This window comes from Lissotriton vulgaris, chromosome 6 (assembly GCF_964263255.1).
Source record: "Lissotriton vulgaris chromosome 6, aLisVul1.2, whole genome shotgun sequence".
Lineage (NCBI taxonomy): Eukaryota > Metazoa > Chordata > Amphibia > Caudata > Salamandridae > Lissotriton > Lissotriton vulgaris.
In genome coordinates, this window is record NC_141694.1 from 1576200308 (window position 1) to 1576215011 (window position 14704).

Sequence of the window (14704 nt, forward strand, 5' to 3'; positions counted from 1 at the left end):
GGTTAAAAAAAACATTGTGGCTAGCAATATTACATGCTCCTTATGGAGGCAGTGCTTGGTCCAAATAACCTGGATCAGTTATTATGAAAGCAGTTTTATTGAGGTGGTAACATAGCACAAGAATATTTGTACATGGGGTGTGGCCGACCTCCAACAAAGCTGGCCACTTGCTAGACCAGCTCCTGCGATGTACCCGCTATATCACTCAAACATTCACCATCAAATCCGTCCCCCACAGCCTTAGCTTATGTATTCTAAAGGCTGGTGTCTACAGGGTGCCAGAGTGAAAATTCTCACTGCTGTGCACCACAGCAGAGGGGAAATAGTGCAGAGGCACCCAAGCCCAAATGTGTGGTGGTGGCCCAGTACACAGGAAAATTCCTGGAAATCGGTGGGCCGAAAAGTACCTGATCCCAGGCCCCGAAGGGACATTGGAGCCCACAGTGAGTAGCAGTGTGGGGGCAACTGTTCTGTGGTTGAAGCATTACTCTGCTAAAAACTCCAGAGGATCAGCTGATGGGTGGGACTAGGGGTGTGTGAGGCCATTCCCCGGAGTGTAGCCGCGGCGGTAGGAGAAGCCACAGGAGGCGATATACAACATGAAGTCAGCAGCCCGCCGAGACTGCCAGCAGAAAAGGGCCTTAGTGCAGAGAAAAGATTACCATCACCACTGCAAGCCCTGTGGGGCCCAAAATCACTGTCAGCAATGAGGTGAGAGGAGTAGGCTTCTTTACAAATGGGACTTTTTTGGCTGCTGGTGACACCGGTGAGTGTGCAGTGACACCTCTAATACCCTCAAGGAAGAGGCATATGGACTATCAAAAAACTGAGATTACAGCCAATTCATTTCCTCAGTGAAGTGGTGGGCTCATATGGACGGGGAACTGGGTGACTCTGGAAATATCTGTCTGGCCAATTCTGCAGTGTGGAGCCATGGTGAGTGGTGGGCCCAAGATGATCAGTGAGAGAAGGTCCAGACCACCCATCAGTACCCAAAGGGCATGATCAGTCCTTGTCCCTGTGAGCTGCAAAGTGGCCCTGTGGGCTTGAAGAACACATTGGTAACCCATAGCCGCAGCAAAGGAATCATTGGTGAAGGTAGGCCTTAATGCCCCAGCAGGCATTAAGGAGATGGGCTTGCGAACAACCGGTAACCGAGAAACACGAGGAGTGTGGTAGTCTATCTCATGGCCTGCTGCCCCGTACGGGCACTGAACATCAAATCTTGTGACCATTTTGACTCAAATCTGGGGCATTCCAGTTGGCTACTAAGAATAACTGCGGGCACCTGGGAGAATCGCGACAGGCCACAGGGTGTGTCACTATAGGGCAGATCACCGGGCCATGATGGCAAGTACCTCTGTAGCCCCTACAATGTGTACGATCTTATAGACTTAGAGATGACCTGGGGGTTCTGTTGGCATGAGCAGCACAACAAACCAAGCTGAAAAAATGTGCCCTCTCCATGATGATCCAATCAAAACTACAATGAATGACAAAGGGGAAAGATAGTCCAAATCCCCCACGAAGGAGACACACTTACACTTAAGGATATCATGGTGGCGATTAAGGGAGTCAGAAATCCCTAGAAACCAAAATCGATACAGTCTCTACCCAATTTATGTTGGTGAGAGAAGACCTACGAAACATGAGCTAAAGAGTGAATAAGGCAGAGGACTCATTTATGTCTTTGTGAGAAATCAGGACCTGTTTGCAGTGTCCTCCTACTGCTTGCCCCTATTGTGACTACTAGGTGCTGGTGTATTGAGTCTGATTGTGCCTTGAGGTCTGCTAACCAGACCCATCGCATTGGCTCTGATTAAAAGTACATGGTTAGGTATAGTTATAATTGGCAATGATAGACCCCTGTAAGTCCCTAGTATATAATAAAGCAAGGGGGAATTCAAACTACTTGTAGGTCCCTAGTATATAATAGGGCAGGGAAGGTTGCAGGCCCAGTAGTTTGTCCCGCTGAAAGCTCTGGAGCTCCAGACTTCCAGAAGTTGTTTGGTGCCTAGAGGAGAAATAATCTGGTGACATAGTATCAAAATCGGTCTGCTGGATGGAACTGCTTGACGTTGAGAGAAAAATATTCCAGAAAAGTTTCTTAGTCCAAAAGTTGCATTTAGAACTAGGACTCCCACTTAGTGCAGTTAACCAGGACTCCATTGCGTTGGCCCGTTCAAGTGCGGCCAGATGTCCCAAAATGGCGCTATATCTTTTTAAGCACATGAAAGTATTTATTTTTTTAAAGTTCATATCTCAGGTTTCCTACATTGGATTTTCGTAGTTTGTGTGACTATTTGCGCATACAAATATAATCTAGCTTTATAAATTGGAGTTGGATCTTTATGGTGTGTTATGTCTTACTAATTTAATGTATTGATGTTTTTAAATGCTGTACACACCTGTTTACTAACTTAAGCCTTCTTGCTCCTTGCCTCTTACCAAGGGAATTATTTATTGAGACCCTGGATGAACCTGTCATTGTGTTTGAGGCCTATTTACTACTAGTGATAAGTCACTACTTAGCACTACTAATAAACCACTTTCCAACAGTCTTTCAAAGCTGAAACTGTCTCCCTAAAGAAACATGTCAAAGACCTGCGCTCCACCACAGAGATTTTGAAGATCGCTGACAGAGGAATAATATCTGCCTGGTTGGAGTGCCTGAGAAGGAGGAGGAACAGGCATCAGACCAGTTGGTCAAAGACATAATCCTCAATGTGTTACATCCATGTGGTCTCTCAAAATACTTTTCGGTGGAAAGAGCTCACGGGTCCTGGACAATACTTTCGAAGCAGGGTGCACCCATTTGTATAAAAATAGCCCAGATCTATAGCTTCAGAGACACCAAGGTTATTCTCATGGTGGCCCGTCGGCCCCCACCAGTCAAATTTGAAAATACCGTTATACACTTCTCAGATTACACTTTCCGAGTCCAGAGACTCTGTCGTAGTTTTGCTGAGCTTAAACACATCCTACGAGAGCATAACCTGAAGTACTCCAGGCTGTTTCCGTGCAACTTATAGAGCTGGCTTAAGGGAAAACCTGGCACTTTACAACCCCTAAGGCTGCTTGGGAATTGCTAGAGGAATGAAGGCAAGCTGGGGGAATGAAACTGAGGAACTGCTCACAATGCCAAAGAAACAAACATACCAGCATAGACTACCAGAGCAGCGATCAGAGTTCACCACAGTGATTTGACTCCCAGGAAACTTCAACACAATGGGCTGCCCCTAATAGACTTCCAAAAATGCTATTGAGCAGTGAAGCTATGCACCACGTTAATGTTAATGTTATTGCCATTTATAGAGCGCACTGTTACCCAATGGGTATCCTCGTGCTTAAAGATTAGTGTCCAAACCGAGGCATGACCAAGCGGGAGATAACCATGTTTACAAGGATTGGAACAGCCAGGTTCCTGAATTCCAGATGGTTTGTGATGTGTCTAATAGGCAATGGTAACTCATTCCATGCCTTAGATGCTCCAAGCATAAAACGTCTGCCTCCCCAGTTTGCTCTTGTAACCCGAGGGACCTGGACCAATTTTGCTTCTGATGAACGCAGAGCTCTCCTCGGCACATACCAGTGAAGGTTTTGTCTAAGATATTGAGGGCTCAGCCTATGTAGAGATTTATGAACTATGCATAGAGCGTTAAAACAGACCCGCTTTTTGACGGGCAGCCAGTGAAGCTTCTTTAGATCTGGTAAGATTGACGCACATTTAGGGCTTTTCGTCAATAGTCGGGCTGGCGTGTTCTGCAGGAGCTAAAGTTTTCTTAAAAGGCTCTCTTGCATGTTCAAATACAGGCCATTGCAATAGTCCAGTTTTGACATAACCAGAGCTGTGACAATGGTTTTTTTGACTGGCCGAAGGAAGAAGAGGAAGGATTTCTTTACAGGACCTTATGACAAAGGAGGTTGAGGACATCACGGCATTCACCTGGTGCTTAAGGGAAAGTTTCTTGTCTACATATACTCCCAGATTTTTTACTTTTGACACTGGTTGAGGAAGAGGACCCAATTCTGCCGGCCACCAACTGGGTGAACAGAAATTTGCATTGTTGCCGAAGAAGATCACCTCCATTTTACTTGAATTAAGTTTCAAGCAGTTTTGATTCATCCACCCACCTACGGCTGATAAGCAATCCTGAAAACGGGAAGCTGTATCATGAGGCTTGTCCGGAAGCAGTGACACCACAATTTGTGTGTCATCTGCGTATGACGTCAAATTGAACCCGAACAGTTCGATCAGAGGAGCCAATTGAATCACATATACAATAAATAAAGTCGGACTGATAGAGGATCCCTGAGGAACTCCACAGGGTAGCGAGAAGGGTTTGGAAGTATAGCTTCCCAATGTCACCATTTGAACCCTATCGGAGAGAAAGGATTTAAGCAGCCTCCAGGCTGCCCCTTCAACTCTGATCTCATGCAGCCTGTCCTTCAAACAACTGTGATGGACCGTGTCGAAAGCCACAGAGAGATACAACATTATCAGTGCAGCATGTCCTCCCTGATCTATACTAACTCTAATCTCATCTGTGGATTTCAAAAGGGCCGATTCCGTGCCCACCCCGAAACACGTATTGCGTGTGATTAAGGCTATGCAAGGCTTCTATTAAAGCGCTAAGTTGGGTGTTAATAACTTTTTCCACTATTTTGGCCGGTACCGGAAGTCTGGAGATAGTTCTGAAAATATTACAATCCTTTGGATCTAAATTATGCTTCTTTAATAGGGGCAGTAAGGAGGAATTTTTCCAGATCTTCGGGAAATAACCTACCTCAAACATTGAGTTAAATGTAGAAGTTAAATATGAGGCCACAGGTTGCGCCACTAATTTAACCATCAATGGCTGGGTTGTCTGCCCCCTAGATGAGCTGACCGACCAGATGGACAGACTGATGATGCATGCAGCCAGGGGGATATCTTAGGGCCATATATGTTCTCCTAAACACCTGAAAATCAAGGGAACAACAGCAATATTGAATGACATCTGGCATACAGGCACTTGAACCCTAGGCTGCAAAGTAAAGATTAAACAAGCACAAGCCCTTTGGGACACAGCTGCACTGCGAACACTTAGATGCCTTCCGGGCTTTGAGAAGTGGGCCCTACTTGCTCTCACCAGAGAGGGAGACCTATTACACCAGGGTGATGTCATTGCCTTCTCAGACCTGCAACAAAACTACAAATTAGCACCTACCAAAACATAATGGGCCAGATGTATGACCACAGCATTTTCCGACTTGCAAACTGCGGCAAATTGCAAGTCACAATTTGCAAGTCGGAAAATGCTAAGGACACTGTTTGCGATTCCCAATGGGGTCAAAAATTACATGGCTCATGAATATTATTGAGGCTGTCGCAATTTGCGACCCCATTGGGAATGGAAAGCACTCCCAGGGATGTTGGCCTGCTGGGGTCAGCGGACCTCCATATATAGGACTGCTTTTCAACAAAGCAGTTTTTAGTTTTTTAAATGCAGCCCATTTTCCTTATAGGAAAACGGGTTGCATTTAAAAAATACGGATGAAACTTTTCAGTTTAATTTTTTTAAGGGCAAGCAGTAGTCCTTGGGACCACTGCCTGCTCTGAAAAATAATTGTGCATGTATTCCCAAAGTGCCTTATCACCCTTCTGAGAAGGGTGGTAAACTGTGAGTGTTTTGCGACCACCATTGCGGTTGCAAAACATTTATATAAAGGTTTCGGAGTTGCTCTAAAGTAGGGATGCTTTTGGAATGCCCCTTCCTTATAGCGCGTCCTAACCCTATTTTGAAAGTCGTTAATTGATTTGTGAATCGCAAAATAGGGTTGTTACATGGGCCACACATCTTTTGCAGTCGCAAAGGGGCCTAAAACCCTTTTGTGACAGCAAAAAATTGTCGTACATCTGGCCCAATTTTATCTGCAGGTGCACCATGCACAAATGTCAGTGCTGCCAAGGGACGCAGTGCTCCTGGAGTCTTCACCATTGGAGAACAGACTCTTAGCGCATATACGTCATGCAAGGTCACATACAACAAATGTTACTCTAGAATACACCTGAAAGCACTGGGTTCATGATCTGGGGGGACTCGTGGATGATGAATGGGTGGAGGCCATGGCCTGCTCTGGCGAGAGGTGGCCAATCATTCAAGTTTCCTCCTAGTACAATTAAAAATCCTGCACCACTTGTATTACTCCCCGACCCCGCTGCTCAAGATGGGTAGGACGCCCAGTGTCAATGCAGACGGGGTTGTGGCCATGTGGGCAGTTTTCAATCACATAATTTGAGAAGGTCCAAAACTGCAGAGCTATTGGGTGGCAGTAGTTGTCTGTTTGAACAAAGTATGCAGATCCTCTAATGCCCCAGCAGAGAAGTGATTTCTCCTAAATGCATGGGAGGAAACAGACTTATTCCAAATGGAACGTATATTGTTAACGCTGGTGTTGACTATAGCAAACAGATATATTGCACAGTTAAAAGACTGGAAATTTGATATATTAGTGTATACTAGTGGAAAGGGTCACCCATAAAGGTCAGGGATGCCCTCAGAAATGGGTTAACATTTGGGGGCATTTCAATTACTATAGCGGTAATATATGTGAAGCTCCAGACACCATCCCCTTCAGTGACAAGATGGCCTCAGCAGAACCATCAAGTAATGCTGAGAATAACATTGAGGAGGGGAAGAAAGGGGAGTAAGGTTGGCAAGTTTTAAATTTTCCATGTACATGGTGTTTAGGTATTCAACAGTTCTCTATTTTGGATTGTTCCTTTTACTGAAAATGTCAACAAAAGATCTGGGAAAAAAAATAATATTTGTCCAAATTTGAGAAGGCCATCTTGTTGATGTACAGCAACACCACAACATCATATAACAAGAACACAGTGCAATAACAGAAATGCAGCAAAGTAACATAACATCACAACAATGCAATAACACAAAAAAAACTCCAGCACAAATTCATCCAAAAATAAACCACAATGACAACAAAAACTTGACCTAAATAGCATATCAATACTTTAGAGCATACTACCACGCCATAACACCAGCACAGCTCAATACACAAACAAAAAACAGCACAACAGTGCAAGTTGGTAATTGTCTATTATTTAACTGGGTTTTGTTTTAATGGTGGTATTGTTAATTTGTTGTTTTCATATTTTGTTTTGTTTTACTTTTTTGTGGTGCTTTGTGCTGGTGTCAAAATATGATGATGAGTTAAAATAGTTTGTGCCGGGTTCACAAAGGTACACTTAGACTTAGGTCTATATTTACTACTTCTTTGTATTCATAAAAGTAAGTTACTACTAGTAACTTTACTAGTATTAATTTTACTAGTAGTAACTTTACTAGTAGCTACTTTACAAGTAGTAAAATTACCAGAAGTAACTTACCTTTGTGAATACCAGAAAGTAGTACACTTAGATTTAAGTAGTAAATTTCAACTTAATGTAAGCTTACTACTTTTTGACATTCACAAAGGGAAGTTAATACTAGTAACTTGACTACCAGTAATTTTACTACTACTAACTCTACTGCGTGTACAATTACTACCAGTAAGTCTACTAGTAGTAAAATTGATCATTTGTAACTTACCTTTGAAAATACCAGAAAGTAGTAAACTTAGACTTATGTAAAAGTTTACCTTTGTGAATTGGGCCCAATATTTTGTTGGTTTATTTGTTGTGTTGCTGTATTCTATTGTGTCGTTATTGTGTATTTAAATGTACTGCCTTGCTATTTTGTGTTGTTTTTGTGTTGCATTGTTTCAGTTGTATTGTTATGCTGTCATGGTGTGTTGATATTTTGTGTTATTATATTGCATTTTATTGTGGTGGTGCCGTGCTGTGCATTTCTTTGTGCTGGTGTATATTTGTGTTAATTATTGCATTGATTTGTGGTCGAGAAATATCCTGATTATTTTGTCACATACAGTTTATTATGTTGTGCTGCACCCTGTCAAGTTTCCATGTTTTTTTATGTTGCTGTGCCATGTCATGTTTCCATTTTTCTTACCTTGCTTTGTGTCCTGTTTTACGGTAGTGTTGTGCTCGTACAGTAGTTTAAAGAAATCAAAAAACCCTGCAGCATTTCCAAATAAAAGCAGCATATTTCTTTATAATCCCAGGAACAAACACATATTTACAACTGTCTAATGTAATAATGTATCAATAGTCCAGTTGTTTAAATATTTTGACACCAGTCAGCTCAAAACTATTGTAGAGACAATCGCCTTAAGTTAGCACATTATAAATTGCAACTCGCAATTTGCGCTCGATTGCAATTTGCAAATTGATAGGCACAATTTCCAATGAACAAAAGTATCTAAGACACTGTTTGTGATTCTCAGTGGGGTCGCAAATTGCATGCCTCATGAATATGTATGAGGCATCGCAATTTGCGACCCCAATGAGAATGTCAGACCCTCCCAGGTATGGTGGCCTGCTGGGCTTAGCAGACCTCCAAATATGGGACTGCTTGTAAATAAAGCAGTTGTTTTATTTCCTTCAAAGGAAAATGGGATGCATTTAAAAAAAGACAAATTAAACATTTTTGTTTCATTTTTTAAGGGCAGGGAGTGGTCCCTGGGACCACTGCCAGCCCTTAAAAGACATTTTTAAAGCCAGTCACAAAGGGGAAGGGGTCCCCTGGGGACCCCTTCCCGCTTGCAAGTGGTTTACGACCCTTCTGTGAAGGGTGGTAAAATGCGACTGTTTCGCGACTGCAATTGCGGTCGCAAAACAGACGTAATGGCATTTGGGGTTGCTATTAGGAAGGGAATGCCCTTTCCTAATAGAGAGTTGCAAAACACTATTTTGCGAGTCGCAAATGTTTGCGAGTACCAAAATAGGGTTTGTACATGGCCAAAAGGATTTTAGCATGCACAAACGGGTCTAAGGCCTGTTTGCACATGCAAATATCCATTGTACATCTGGCCACTAGTGTTAAATTTGCGATCCAGCCCTTAATGATTCACTTGTTAAAACACTTTGAAATTCATCACAGAATAATTCCTTGCAGGAGCATTGTAGTCCTCAAGTGGTGAGCCATCTAACTATTGAAATATTTTGAATAACTATCTAAAGGAGTTTGCAGATGCGTCTTCCCGTTCCTTATAATATATTTTATTTTTGCTTCAACATAGCTTTCTTTAACTCATCCAATACTTATTAATTAATTATCATTCATATATGTTGGAGCTGTTGGAACTTATTTCCTACAGAAGTCTCTTATTTATTTTAAAGCAGGACCGTAAACTCGATCCTTTGCATACAACGAAATATTGATAAACCCACATTGCTTGCAAAATAATTATATCAGGGATTGTGATCCTCTTTAACCTTCTGAAGTTTAGGTTTCTAAGAAAAAATGAATATGATATTCTATTCAGCATATTAACTTTTAATGCCAGTTTAACCTTATTCAACCCATCAACCTAGCAGACCTCCAAAACGGGATGCACTTTGCAATATTTAGTCCCATTATCTATAGAACTGTCTCAGACGAACTCTGCTTGCTTCTTAATGGAACAAGAAAATCGATTCCTCGGTCAGTGTATAAAGCTATACAGGCACATGATTCAGCACAGCCTGCAATTTATAACAGAAGATATATTGCACTACAATACATCAGCATTCAGTTGTGTGTCTGGGTGAGCAGCTGCAGACGGAAGCAAATCGCATCACATTACAGATGCTGTATCAAGTGATGTAAGTCACCAATACACGAGATGCTACTTTTAACTACAGGACAAAAATGTAAGCATTACATTGGCATGCCTAATACAGGGGAAGACGCTTAGATGGTTTATCCTATGTATTAGCTTATGCTGCTTCTACGTAAATAAAAGAGCTTCAGGAATTTTACTTCTGAAAAAGTCTTGACACTTATCTACGAGTTCTTAATAAGAATAAGATTACAATGTCTCCTTCTTTACAATGATTGGTTTGCCGAATGAATTTCCTGGTTTTCGGGTCCATGATATGATTTCTTGTTGGGGAAGGAGACAAAATAGTCTTATTTCATTTTGAAAACTAGAATGCACTGTCATAAGAAAATGCATGCTTTAATGAACACAAATATTTCTTAATTTACTTTCTAAGTATAACGAAACTTTAAAGTCAGAGCACTATGTTAAACTCTTTATACAGGACATCCGGGGCATTCAGAGGACAGTTGAACTGTTAATACGGGATGTGCTTAACATGACTTTACAGGCGATGTGAAACTTTATAAAGACGATTCTTGACCTGGACTATAGGCATTCAGGAGATTATGACTATGTTTATGCAGACCATCAGTGCTATGACATTTATGTTAAAAGGAAATGTGTGATTAAATGTCACATTTTCCGTGGTTAGCCCCATTTTTTGATGATTTTTATTGCAGGTTGTTTGACTCTACACACTATGACACCACTGTCCACTGCCCAGTGTATGTGCTCTGACCCCTAAAACATGTAGAAACTGACCTATCTCAGATCTGCATACTTAAACCTCCTTTAAGGCATATGGGGATAAAATTGCATCCATGGCATGGAAAGTTAAATGTCACCTATGGACGCCAGCACCTACTGTTCCACCCACTAGTGTAGCAAGGAAAACGTGACTTCAGGCCTACCATTGTAGCCTGTATGCTGAAGTTCAAACCTACAGTGTGACAAGTTAAAATAATCATTTTTCACAGGTAAAATTCTCCCTTTTAAATGTTAGTAAGTAACCTATATGTAGTTCGTGTACCTACAAGGTAACCTGCATGGTATTTAAAAGTGGACAGTGTAGCAAATTACTGTTAAAATGTCCCTACAGTGACTAACCCAACAACGTTTCTGAATGTTTTCAAAGCTTTTGCTCCAGAACTCCGGAGCTTCAAGGGGAATAACCATGAAAAGTATCTTCATGGTAGTTCCAAAGCATTGGGTTGCATTTCAAGTTTATCCATCATTAAGACACCTTTTTCCTAAGAAAAAATGGCAAAGTCCCATTTGAGGTAGGGACTTAAAATCTTTTAAGGGCTAGTAGTTTTGATGACCTTGGTGTATCCAACATGTACTCCATGGCTTCATCACCAATTGCGCTCAGTCTACAGCATCCACTTTTTCCATTAGTGTTGTGCACTATTTTGCCACTTTTTCACGTAAATCTTTAAAAGTTTATGTCATTTTGGTGTCATGTTGCTTATTACATTTTTCTCTCACACATTTTCTTTAGATCTCTGTGAAACTACTTAATTTACTTACATTTATAAGCAAAAGATGAGACCTGTGATCTCATAGATTGACACATACAGAATTATGAATGGATAACAGTGTTATCTTTCATCCTCACCAGCATCAATTTTAATTTGTGTAAGTCCCCTCCACACCTTTTTCCATTGCTCATAAGAGCAGTGCAAGACTATTAGGAGAGGCAAACGCATCTCTACCACCTTTGCCATTAGATTTCCTTGCCCTCACCACCCTGGATATTCCTCCTGGCTCCATACAATCCTCAAAAATTACCTCCTCTAGTCCATACACCCATACAAAATAAACTGCCAATCCCTCCCTTCACAAATAGCTCATTCAAAAAATAAACTGGTACCTTATGTCGTGGTCTCTTACCTTGCTCATCCACACTCTGCAAAACACTCCCCACCAGAATACAAAAAAACTACGGGGCAGATTTACAAGCCCCTTGCGGCACTTTTACGCCACCGTTGTATCACTTTTGTGACTCAGCGGCAGAGTAAACAATGCGCCACCATGCGTCATATTTACAGAGTGACGCATCTAGTGAGAGTCGTCACGTTGTAAAGCCCTGCGCTACATTATACCTGCGTCAGGTATAATGTAGGCAGGGTGGGCGTTTCGTTGCAAGGAAGCCCCGTAAAAGTGACCCAGTCAAATCTACAAGATTTCCCTGAATCACACTTACGTCCCGCTGCGTCAAAACCTTACACATTCTAGTAGCAGGCTTAAGGAGTGGCGCAGCACAGCAAGTATAGGGCCCCCCCAGAGCAGTGCTGGAGTTGCGTTGTGCTTGTGACACAACTCCAGCACTGCGTCACCTATGCGCAATGTAAATGCGGCGCATCCATGATGGCGCAAGAGGTTTTTAATATAACAAGCAAAAACAGGTGCATACCTTCTGATATGCAGGGATGCGCCAGTTATTGTGAATCTGTCCATACATGTTGTCTTGCGTATCCTCACCCATCACTCTTTTTCCCTTTCCTTCCCCTTTGCCCAAAGCCTTACTCAAGAGAAGTGCTGCACTGACGGTGACACTGAGATAGTGAATCGTCTGCGCCTCCTATAATTTCCCTGTCAGCAAGGCCCAGGACAGACGCACGGCTGACAGCAAATGTTGTAGTTTGAATAGACAGTTTGTCATCCACGCTCTTCCATCTCCTTCGGGATTGGGGAGACCTGAGAAAGGTGAAAGAAGGCAGGTAATATTGCCAACTGCCTTTCTGCCTCCTCGCATGGAACTCTGCTAACTCGGGAGAGACGGGAAAGCACTTGAGAAGTAAGTACTTCTTCCTATGACAGCAATAACAGATTTCTAATGGGATTATTGACATTAATTTCCATGAATGAGAGCCCTACACACCAATACAAATACACAATGGGTTGATACTTTAAAACTCAGGAGAGGGGGCATTGAATCTCAGGAAATATTGGGGCCTATATTTTCGAAGCTATTATTGGCCCTTAGCATTAATTTTTGGTTAAAGATACCTCCTTTACTCCTGCCACCAACGTTCACAGGTATTCCAGGCGGACAGAAATGCATCTATTAGTGCCAACTTCTCAGCCACGAGTGCTTAAAAATTCTGGGCAGTAAAGTCTAACAATTCAAGAGATGGGAAGGGGCCAATCCAATGGGGGTTTCTATTGAAAATGAGGAAAAGCCCACAAAGTATGTTTCTGGGCATTCGAAACTTGCTGGTCCTCTTCAACCTTGAACAGGCAAGGGGTGAGGTAACACCCCTTTCAGGATGGATGGGAAGGGCAGCTGATCATGTTTTAATTTTTTGAAGGTGTAGAGGAAAAACGTTTTCCTCGAGAAAAAGTGTGAATACAATTCTATGCCAGGTAGAAACCTGCGGAACAGAAATGGGAGGCCATCACATTTGTCACAAGACATTTTCAGAAGTACGTCCAGCAAATTGCACCTGGGAATGTTGGTTTATAGGAAACAAATGTAAAATAATGTTCAGATGAGATGAAAACTTTGCTCATAACTAATATCTGAAAACTCATACAGAAAGGACATTAAAGAAATATACTGCCTTTTGAGTATTTTTTCTTCAGTATGGTGGAAGAAATGCTAGACATTTGTTTTAAGAACATTTTTGCAGTACGAAATAGATAGATATAAAACAGAATTTTGCCTCCCAGGCCAATCCCCTTTCATCATGTGTCTTCCAATTTAGGATCAGGAGTAGATAGCAATAATCTAGTAGCTGAAGGTATTGCACACACTTAGAAATATGCACTTGGGCAAATTTGTGAATGCCAAAGTATTGGGCATATTTACAAGAAACGTGCATAGGACAGCATCACACGTCATTTTGCTGTGCTGCCGTAAGCCCATTTGAAAGGACAGGAGTGCACCGTATTCAAATGATACTGGGCATTCCTGTCCTTTCAGCCATTGCTGGTGCACATTTTGCAGCCGTCCACCAAGGCAGGCTGTCTTGTTGGCACAATTGTTTTTGTGCAGGAATGGGCATTTTACTGCACAAAAAAAAATTCACAAGAGGTGTTTTCCTCTTTCTATGGGTGCTGAAGAATGCAGCACACGTGAAAGGAGGACAAAGGAAGAAGAAATGTAAAGGTTCCTCACTGTAACACTTGCTCTAGTGAGGCGCAAGGTTTTGGCACTGCCCCAGGTTTACCTGATGTTGTAAATCTGAGGCAGTGCCAAATTCCATGTGTGTTGAGTGGGAACACCCACAGAAACACCCATTGAATGCCTCTTTCATGCAGAGTGAGGCAAGGCAGCGCCTTATTCCATATCTACAAGGATATGAAATGCCATGCAAGGTGACTTTACGTGGCCTTGTAGATATGGCTAAGCCCTGTGTGCCGCCGGAATGCCACAAAAAGTGACGTTCCGGCAGTGCACAGAGCTTGTAAATTTGCCCCTATGTGCACAGCTTTATTTTCAATCTGAACAGCAATACGCATGTATCTATCTCAAATTGGCATTTGATCAAACTTCTTTATGGTTATGTAATCCAGAGGTCCCAATTCTGTACTGCTGTTGATATATGGAGCAGCATTTATGACAAGTGCGGAATATTGCCACACAGAACTGCAGTCTTGAAAATGTGTTTGCTTGGAATGCACTTTTTGGTAACTAACCAGTTTACCGCAGCCGTTATTTCAGCGCAGTACGGGCGTTCTAAGGAATGGGCGGGGCCGCGTCAGCCGTTGGACATTCGCAGCATCAACCAGGTAGTGCTCGCAACAGCCAATGGCCGACGGGAGCACAGAAGGGGTTAATGGGCAAAGCCTGAGCATGTTAGAACTGATGAGTATTAGGTGATGAGCTGTTTTTGTTATCAGGAGTGCTCAAGACTGAGCGTGCATCAAAACATATTAAGTCAGAAATGACTGGCAATGTATTGTTGTGGCTGGTGATATCTGTGGCTGTAAATCTGCACACATTCACCTAGGCATGTGTGAATAAGTATATTAATGAAATGGAGTGGGGTAT